Below are 9751 nucleotides of genomic sequence, written 5' to 3'. Positions count from 1 at the left end.
GTAAAGAGTGAAGAAAAAGTCTTTTGGGGGTATAGGTTGGATACAACCACCCTTGAAGGGGCAGATGAAAGAAAAACCATAAAAGAGACAGGGAAACAGAGATCACAGAAGATAGGAATGAGAGGAAATAGTGTCCTGGAAGTTGAGGGAGAAGAGGGTAGCTAAAGGGAGGGAGGGCATGTTTGACAGTTTTATATGCTATATAGAGAGCAAGATAATGAACACTGAAAAAAGGCCATAAAATGTGATAGGGAGGTCTTTAGTAATCTTAATGAAAACAGTTTCAATAACTTGGTGGAAATAGAAGCAATATTTTGAGAGGTTGGGGCATGAGTGGGTTTTAAGATAGTGTTCACAGAGAATTTTAACCTAGCTCGAAGTTTCTAAGGTGTGCACTAGAGCTCTTTACTCTACCCTTTCATGATTTTTATTTTTATCCATAATTATCTCATTTGGTTCAGATATATATGGTTAGACTCATGTATGACTTTTGACTATGCAATTATTGCTCCATGGTGGATCTACTCAATGAATCTTCTTTTAGGGTTTATTATCATTTTTTAGTATTCCATGGATACCAGTATAATATTCATTTTTTCTGTCTGTTATTCTTTCATTCTCAACATGTGACCAACCCACTTCCTCTTCTTTTATATATTTCCTAAATGGTATCTTTTCTGCCACCTCTTGTACAAAAATAATCGGGTGGAATATGTGGCAGCTCAGTAATGCCCACCATACATCTTTCCATTGTTCTTCCGGTTGCTAGACATTTTTATTCTTCAGGAATCCATAAAATTCAATAAATTTCTATCGATAACTTGAATAAACACATACAAATTACCCTCACTCATTTTTGTGGTTAAATAAAACTAAGATGATTGTTTATAGAATGAGTGGTAGAACGAGCATTAAATACCAAACTATGATAAGTACTAGGCATACAGAGACAAAAATGAAGTAATTTCTCTACTTATAGAGTTGAAAACATGGGAACAAACTAATAAGATGAAAATGAAGTAGAAATATAAAATCTTACATTTAGATTAAATACAGTACTTATTAAGATGACTACAGAAAGGGGAAGACCTGATTTTTATGGAAGTTCATGAGGAAGACACAGGACAGTTTCAGTGAACAAAAGCTCAGTATTAGGCAACAGTGTGATTCAATTTTTAAGCAAATGAATGCAACCGGGTTGCATTAATAATATGAGGTATGCAGCAGTGTGGGCAGGTAGGCAGCTCAATGAATAGAGTGCTGGTCCTATAGTGAGGAAGATCTAAGTTCAAATTTGGCCTTAGATACTTACTAGCTGTGGTACGCTGAGCGAGTCACTTGGTTTGCCTTAATCCACTGAAGAAGGAAAGGTTAAGCCACTCTAGAATCTGCCAAGAAAAATCTCATGGACGGTATTGGCGTGCTTTGGCCCACAGGATCATAAAGAGCTGGACACAGCTGAAGGACAACAGCAATGTGGAGTGTGCTGGAGCCAGCTTTTAATGGATGGGAGATCTGATTGTTAAGTTTGCAGCATGAGCATTTATTCTTCAGAAATGGACAAACACTACAAATCGAAACTTTGCTCATTTATTTGTTGATTCAAGAAGAGAAAATAGAGAGAAAATTAATTGTTCAGATTTGTGTTATGTGTATTGCCCCTCCATGAAAGCTGTTAAACATTTGTTTACCAGTCCTCACCCCCCTCAAGTGTATGTCATTGGTGTTCACAATCTTATTGCACCCTAAGTTTGTCAGACCACATTTAGAATAGAATTTCTATTTGGGCTGAGACATTTTAAGAGAGTGATAATGAAACATCCAGAGAATGGTAGCCAGTAGACTATCTGGAAACCATGTGGTAGAAGGAACATATGAAGGAACTGGGGATATTTAACCTGAATAAGGGAAAACTAGACAGGGTAGGAATGAGGATGGCAGGTGGTGTACTTGATTGATGTTTTCTAATATTCGAAGGTCAGTTACATAGAAGAGGTATTAAACTTGTTCTCCTTGGGCCCAGAGATAGAAGCTGATTTCAACTCAATGAAGAATTTTTTATTGGAGCTTTCCAGTAGCAAAGCATAATGCCTCTTGAAGCTTTCCAACACTGGAAACGTCCAACAATAAGCTAAAATGGACTCTGGAGGATCAGTGCTATTGAAGAAGGACCCCTCACATTAGGTAGGAGGTTGGATTTGACCTTAAAAGTCCCTAGCAACTCCAAGATCATGATTCAGTGTTCTTTTTCTTAGTTGCTGTTTTCCCCATTTGTCTTCCTGGCAAATATCTCAATTCCACTTTTTTTTAAACAAACCAGTGGATTAGAGACTGAAGTTCATCTTTATTTACTGATATATCCAAGTGAATCCTCTCCTCTAACCACAACCCCCCAGGAGAACAAGAGAAAGAAAATGGCTTTAGAGGGACCTTTCCCACTCTAGGTGGTAGAACATTACTCAGTGGGGATGACACAGTTTTCCTACATCTACCTTCATAATATTTTCATCTCTTTCTGCTTGGCAGACCTTGAGTGGATGAAAACTTTATATCTCTCATGTTTATCTTTTCAAAAGGTTTCTCATCTCTGTAGGGCCTTTTCTTCAAATGATTTAATATTATGGGGGAGAAATCTATTCCATCACTGGAAAATTCTTATTACCGGCAATGAAGCACACATCCTTCCCTGAAGTTATCAATACTATGAAGAACTGGCAAAGTTTCTTTAAAAGCATTATCTGTTCTCCCACCCTTTCCCCCATTCCAGCTATTCCATATAACAAAGCATGAATCCTTTCTGGCATATCAGCTTAATTATTTTTTGCATTCTCTCTCTCCTTCTATTTTTTCAAATGAAATACAAGTTCTTTTTAGACCAATACCCAGAGCAGCATTTTAAAAAATGTCCACCTACCTTTGCAAGCATTTTCATGGAATAAAGTAACCTTAGAGATTATCTAGCTTAATGCTGTTCTTTTATGGAGAAAGTTGAGATCCAGAGTCACACGGATAGTTAAGTAGCAGAGACAAGATATGAACCCTAGTCCTCTGCCTTCAAACTCAGGGCCATTTCTACTATGCTACTTTTCATTTCCATTTTGAATTCCACTTAAGCACATGTGAATTGTAAGAGTTTAAATATTAGGTACTGTTTCAGCCCCTAACAAAGGGTGAAACATCCAGAAGGTAAAGAAAGAAGGATATAGAAATCAAATTAAAAAGTTAATCTATTATCATTCAACATCATGCTGCATGGGTACCTGAAATATGGGACAAGGTTAATCACACTGCACTTGAAGTAAGATATTATAATGTTGGAGAAGCTCTGAGGAAAACACAGCTACAATGATAAGTGGAATGGAGATAAAGGCATGCATATATGGGGGCAGAAGGGACCCTGACCTAATATCTCACATTCTTTGGTATTTGGGGGCAGAACAAAATAGGAGGTTTCTTTAATCCATAAAAATGAATATGGAAATGGGATGACAGATAAAATTCTGATAAGTATATATAGGATGCATATAGATTTGAAGCTGGAGAAAGGTTATTTTAGGACAAATAAAAGGAAGAAAGTCCCATTAAAGTTAGGGATACTCATTATGCTAGATGATAGAGGTAGAAAAGATAAATATGTCTGAAAAAAGATTTATATAAATTTGTGAATATGAGAATCATGGAATTATCATGTTGGAAGAGGTTTCTGGGAATATCTCTTGAAATTCCCAACAAAAACATGAATTCTGTCTACAATTATCCCTGCCAAGTGATCGTCCAGACTCTGTGGAAGACTGCGAGTTATTGGTAACTTGGGACAACTTTCAATGTTTAATGTCTTATTGGGCTCCAATATATCTCCCTGTATCTTCAAACTAGTAGTTACACTGCTACCTTCTGGGTCTAAGCAGAAGAATCAAGTTCTTTTACCACACGACATTTCTTGATGTATTTGAATAGAGCTATGTTTTCTTTGCTTTTCTTTTTTGATGTCCACTAGATGTCACAGTGGACAACATTCTAGATTTAGAATCTGGAAGACCTGATTCAAGTCCTGCCACTTACACTCTGATTCTATGACCCTGGGATAATTGATCTTCTTTTGGCCCCTGTTTCTTCCTTTTCAAAATGGAGAAAATAGCATCAACTCTCAGGGCTACTGTGAGGATCAAATGAGGTTGTATGTGTAAAACATCTTGCAGACTTTAAAATCCTATATAAATGTTAGCTATTATAATTTTCTCTGGGTCAAACATCAGCTTATCATCCCAGCCATACTCTCCTGGATACGTCTCAGTTGGTTAATGATCTTCCCCAAATTGGACATAATACTTTAGAAGTGATCTTATCAAAGCAGGATGTAGTGGAGTATGTGCCTTCCTTTTTCTGGCTACTAATAACTTTAAGAAACACTAACTTGGGGGCAGCTAGGTGGCACAGTGAGTAGAGCACTGACCTTGGAGTCAGGAGGACCCGAGTTCAAATCTGCCATAAGACACTTGACACTTACTAGCTGTGTGACCTTGGGCAATCCGTTATATTGCTGCCTAATATGGAGCAGTCAGTTCACTGAAATCTTTAAGTTTTTTTTTTTACATGAACTGTTTCTTAGCTATGTAGCCTCATCATATATATATCTGTAGTGGATTATTTGAGCCCAAGTACAGGATTCTGTCTTTATCCCTATTAATCATTAAATTCATCCTACTTCTTGGCTTTTAAGATCATTTCAGATACTAACTCCAGCTAAAGCTATCTATCTCAGCTTCATGTTGTCTGCAAATATTTTAAACATGCCATTTATGACTTTGGTTAAGTTGTTGATAAAAATGTTCAAGATAACCAGTTGGAGGAGAATCTTGTGATATTCCAGTGACAAACTTTTTTTCAGGTTGAACTTGACTCTTTGAATCTTATAATTTGATTATCTCCAAATTTACTATGTTATCATAGAACCCATTCATTTCTACCTTCCCACAAGTTTATAATAACTTCCTGAATTGCAAATATACTATGTCCATGGCATTCTCTGAACAAGGTTCATCTGACAAGACTTGTTTTTAGTTAATATGCTAACTCATAGTGATCACTTCCTCCTTTCCAATACATATTTTTTGGAGGGGGCAAGGTAAGGCAATTGGGGTTAAGTGACTTGCCCAAGGTCACACAGCTAATTAAGTGTCAAGTGTCTGAGGCTGGATTTGAACTTAGGTCATCCGGATTCTAGGGCTGGTGCTTAATAACTACTAAAAATGACAATATGCAAAACAGAAAAAAGATTTTATATGAATATATGAAGTTACTCATGGTTTTAAAAAAGTGTATCTTTAATTTAATAAGGCAGAAACAAGAGCCATGTTTGTGACTCCTGTGAATTTTTTTTTTTTTAAGCAATCGGGGTTAAGTAACTTGCTCAAGGTTACACAGCCAGTTATTTCTAGGTGTGGTGCTGAGTGTCTGAGCCCAGGATTCAATATCCAAGTCATCCCAACACTGGAGCCAGTGCTCTTACTCACTGAGCCACCTGACTGCCCCTAAGCAATCGGGGTTAAGTAACTTGCTCAAGGTTACACAGCCAGTTATTTCTGGGTGTGGGTGCTGTGTCTGAGTCCAGGATTCCATCCCCAGGTCATCCCGACACTGGAGCCAGTGCTCCTACTCACTGTGCTACCTGGCCACCCCTGCGAATTTTCTTAAAAGATATCCATGTATTTTTAATGTCTTCTTCCTTTTTGTCCCAATGAAGTAGGAGGTAAGAGGGAAAGACAATAGATTTCTGTTAATTAAAAAATAAATACAAAATAAATAAGGCTAGAAAGGTAAGATGGCACCAAACTGGGGAAGACTTTAATAAAATGGATAAATTCAGTCAAATTTCTGGACATTCAATTCTATATTCCATATGTAGATCTATGAGGTAAAACTTGTTTTCATAATAATACTAAGATGTTCTTTGCCTATTAAAATAGTCCCTTTTCTAAGTAAATACCTATATTAGGCTAGCTTTTCTTCATCTACTTCAACAAAAATAATATAATTCCAAGAGAATGAATGCAGAAACAGATAAGAGTTTAGATATCTTCTATCAAACCAATTATTAAAGATATTTGCAAAAATATACAAAACAATGCCACTTTTCTCACTAATTTTCATTAGTTCTAGTTACTTGTCATAAACACGTCATTGGCATGTGGAAGGTTTATTGTTATTTTAAATGAATCAATAAATTACTTTTAAAATATCAGTTTAATATGTAATGTGATCAATATCAGTACCTATAACCCACATAAACAAAAACTCTTTAAGGTCCTCAATAATTTTTTAGAATTTAAAGGGCTCCTGAGACCAAAAAGTTTGAGAATTGCTTTTCTAGATTTCTGGCAACATCTAGATTTTTGACTGAAATTTAGCTTTTACCTGAATGTTTGATAAATATACAAACATATTCAGGATGCTACCAATGCAAGGGGAAAGTACCCTGAGTAAAATGGAAATAAATGATGATGATGATGATGATGATAATGATACAAAAACCTAAAACAACAAAAAAAACCCTTCTTGTCATTAGCCTGAGTTCTGAAAAGATCATTGGCAATGATTATGACAGACCTGCAGCTCTGGGTGCTTCCCCAAATTCCCCCTTCCACAACCCCTAATTGTCATCTCTTTATTATAGCAGTTACTGCATAAACTGGGGAGCAACTCCACCCATTTTGGCAGGGATGAGATCAGGCATTGGCCTTTAAGTCCCCTTATATTCATCATCATATTACCTCAAACTTAATGGATGAATTTACATGCTACGTGTTCATGGTTAATAATAAAAGCTCCTATTCACAAAACACTTTGAGATTTTCTAAGTACTTTTCCCACAATAACCCCATGAAGTAAATAGCACAAACATTGTCAGCTGTATGGAGTTGAGGTTATCTACAGAAGCGCAAGCAAAAGAGACTTGCTGTGGAAGAACAGAGTAGCTCCAGGGAATCTGGCTATCTGGGTAAGTTTCCTTCTGTACTTGCGTTTGTAATCCCTCGTGTTTTGTGCATTCTTGGGAAAAGTCTCTGCTGCAAGTGTTTCTAGAGGTTTAAAGTAAAGAATGAAGTTGGGATAACGATGGCTCTGTGTTCCAAGGCACGTGAATACATACTCGCCGATCTTTTGTGACTCTTTTTGGGCATACCTTTGTCACAGAGGTCATAGTGGCATCCTTGCTCATGAGCCCCTAACAATACCTTTCTAAAAATAGGAAGAACTAAGGTATAAAAAGGTTAAGTGACTTGCCCAAAGTCACATAGCTAGTAAGTATCTGAGGCCACACTTGAACTCAGGAAGATGAGTCTTCCTAATTTCAGGCCTGGCATTCTCTTCACTGAATGACCTAGCTACCCTTGAAAGAAGGCAGAGATTTTAAAAGTCTGAAAGGAGGAGGGAGTGCCTTTCAGGCATGGGGGAAGGAGAAGGAAATGGATTGTTCTGTGATAAATGGTGAAAGGAAGATTCCCTATTGCTGCATTATGGCAGGGTCGGGCCCACTGTTCCCAAGATGGGCCGTGGATTTAACTACCGGGGCTTGCACCAGAAGGCCTTGGAAGCCTTACCTCTCCTTTCTTTTCTTTCTTGTAGCATTACCCTTATGAACAATGAAAGATTAAGGAAGGCCAAAGCCGATTAGTGATGGCAAAAAGGGCAATATTTAACAGAGCAGTTGTAAGCCCTGCAGCAGCAGCAAGATCTGGAACAAGGAAAGCATCGTCATTAGAGAAGAAGATTCCCAGAAAAGAAGATCCTGTGTGTTTGTTTGACAGAATAATGTCCATGAAGAGGTTAAAGGTAAAGCACTTAATTAGCATCCTTGTAAACACTGTGCTCCAATGAAGCTTAATGATCATAGTGATCTATTCTTTCCCTAGCATTTTCTTCTCCATTGGAGATTATTAGTAGTGGTAGTAACATTGGCATTTGCATAGCACTTTAAAGTTTACAAAAGACTTCATAAATATTTTCATATTTGATCCTCACAATTACTCTGGGAAGTAGGTATTTTATTATTATTATTATTATTATTTAGATAAGAAAACGAAGGCAAAAAGAAATCAAGTGACTTGCCTAGGTCCATTTAGGTAGTATCTGAGGCCAGATTTGAACTCAGGCCTTCCTGATTCCAGGTTTAATGTTCTATGACTGCTCGTGGATTGCTTCCTTTTTCTAAAAAAAATTAACTTTTCTTAATTTCTGGGCAAAATTCTAGATTTCAAATCCATATCTGAAGTAGGTGCAGAATGAAGTACTGGGAATGAAATACTGAGAATTTAGGCAACCCCCGAGCAACAAACTTGGTGCCATATTTACATGTCTGGGTATAAGGCAAGTAGGTGTGGTTGTGCAGAGATGTCCGTGAGTACTACCAGCAGTTGACTCTACCTGTTACACTACAATAGTACGAGAAGCATCAAGGAATACTGCATTAAGAGCTGGTCAATCCTGCACTGAGAGACTCAGAAAGACCTGGGTTCAAGACCTCTATATAGAACACATTTGTGTGACCTGAGAAAGGCATTTAACCTCTCGATGTCCCAGACAGCTTAAGATTATATGTTGTGCTATGATAGACTTAACTCTTCTCAGCACTGCAATAATCCAAGATAAATTCAAAAGACTCACGATGGAAATTGCTAACCACATCCAGAGAAAGAACTGTGGAGTCAGAATACAGATCAAAGCATACAATTTTCACTTTTTTGGTTTTTCTTTCTCGTAGATTTTCCTTTTATCCCCTCATTCTTCTTTCACACCATGGCTAATGTGGAAATACATTTAACATGATTGTACATGTATAACCTAAATTAGATTGTCTGCTGTCTTGGGGAGGGCATAGGGAGAGGAACAAGGAAGAAAAATCTGGAACTCAAAATCTTTTTTTTGTTGTTGTTTAAAGCAATTGGGGTTAAGTAATTTGCTCAAGGTTACATGGCCAGTCATTTCTGGGAGTGGTGCTAAGTATCAGAGCCCGAATTTGATCCCCGGTCATCCTGACTCTGGGGACGGTGCTCTTACTCGCTGAGCCATGTGGCCACCCCTAAGCAATTGGGGTTAAGTAACTTGCTCAAGGTTACATGGCCAGGTGTTTCTGTGTGGGTGCTAAGTGTCTGAGACTGGATTCAACCCCAGGTCATCCCAACTCTGGGGCCAGTGCTCTTACTCGTTGTGCTACCTGGCCACCCCTGGAACTCAAAATCTCATAAAAATGAATGTTGAAAACTATTTTTACATGTAATTGGAAAAAATGCTATTAAGTGGGAAAAAAAGAAAACCACAAATTAACATAAAAAGCTTATATGTTGTGGAGAAGGGGTTAATCTTTGGTCAAAAAATTTCTGACTGGTAAAATCAGAAATGGTTAAAAAAGACAAAAAATAAATCTTCAAAATGTTTTTCTCATAGTGACACTGTGAAGGTAAGTAGTATAAGTATTTTTATTCCCATTTTTCTTTTATATTTAAGACTAGAATGGAATCATCTAGTCAATCTCTTTCATTTTTACATAAAGGGAAATGAGGCCCTGATAAGTTAATGTAAACAGATATTTAGACCAACTTTCCTGTAGTGATTAAAAGGTTCTGAGACCTGACTGGGAGGACTTTAGGAAAATGAAGCATGGTATTGGGTATTCCAATCTTAGGGGGAATGGAAAAATTGTGGTGTGTATGTGTGTGTGTGTGTGTGTGTGTGTGTGTGTGTGTGTGTGTGTGTG

Source organism: Petaurus breviceps, unplaced genomic scaffold (assembly GCF_028583685.1).
Source record: "Petaurus breviceps papuanus isolate PSGF00001 unplaced genomic scaffold, PetGlider_PUasm1.0 125, whole genome shotgun sequence".
NCBI classification, from domain to species: domain Eukaryota; kingdom Metazoa; phylum Chordata; class Mammalia; order Diprotodontia; family Petauridae; genus Petaurus; species Petaurus breviceps.
Note: the sequence above shows the minus strand (reverse complement) of the source record.